Source organism: Mastomys coucha, unplaced genomic scaffold (genome assembly GCF_008632895.1).
Source record: "Mastomys coucha isolate ucsf_1 unplaced genomic scaffold, UCSF_Mcou_1 pScaffold22, whole genome shotgun sequence".
Classification (NCBI taxonomy): domain Eukaryota; kingdom Metazoa; phylum Chordata; class Mammalia; order Rodentia; family Muridae; genus Mastomys; species Mastomys coucha.
In genome coordinates, this window is record NW_022196905.1 from 181,224,039 (window position 1) to 181,224,997 (window position 959).

Genomic DNA, 959 nt, shown 5'->3' on the forward strand with positions numbered 1-959 from the left:
CCTTGGTTTGTGTTGTTTATTTTCTTATGCTTGCCCCCCCGCCATCTGGTTAACTCTAGTGCTACCTGGCCTTGCTAAATCTGACTGCAACTTGTCCTACCTGTGATCCTGGTTGTGTCAGAACTGCTCAGAGTCAAGCTGTCTCTGTGGTCCTGTGATTCTGGGATCCTGTGATCCTGGACTTGTTAGATCACCTGGGAGTGGGGCTTTCTCTGTGTGTTGTGGGACTGGCTGCAGAGCTTGTGCCCAAGGTCTGCTTAGAACACTAACTCAGACAGACCATTAGGAACCTGAGTCACTGGGCTGGCAGAGTTCCTATGTGCCTGGTCCAGCTGGTCCCAGTTACTCCCAGTGTTGGGACAGATGTTGGTTTCTGCTCACCTCTGTTCCTGGGTGTGTCAGAATGCCTGGGAGTGGAGCTTCCTCTGGGTGTTGTGGGACTGGCTTCAGAGCTTGTGCCCAAGGTCTGCTCTGGACCCTAGCCCGGATAGACTGAAAGGAACCCGAGTCACTGGGCTGGAGGAGTTCCTGTGTGCCTGGTCCAGCTGGTCCCAGTTACTCCCAGTGTTGGGACAGATGTTGGTTCCTGCTCACCTCTGATCCTGGGTGTCGTTTGTTGTTCTCTTATAAGCCACCTCCCAAGCTTATTGTTTTTGTTTCTTTTGGGTGTATAAATAATTTTGAAATATGTAAATTCTTCTGAAAACCATAGTATCCTTTCAATTTTCTTAATTCTTTCAGTTCAAACTCATTATTTACTTCTTAAAAATTAAGGCTGATAGTTCCTGTATCATCTGGTTCATTAAATGCAAAAGAAACGTATTCCAAATCATTTGATGTTGCTTCCAATGTCTTCTTCAGTCTTCAAGCAACTGTTACCCAAAGGTCTGGTGCCACAGACTGGGATTTCTTACGGGGTCCCTTGTTCCGCGGGACGATGGGTTCTGGCCAGGTGTGCA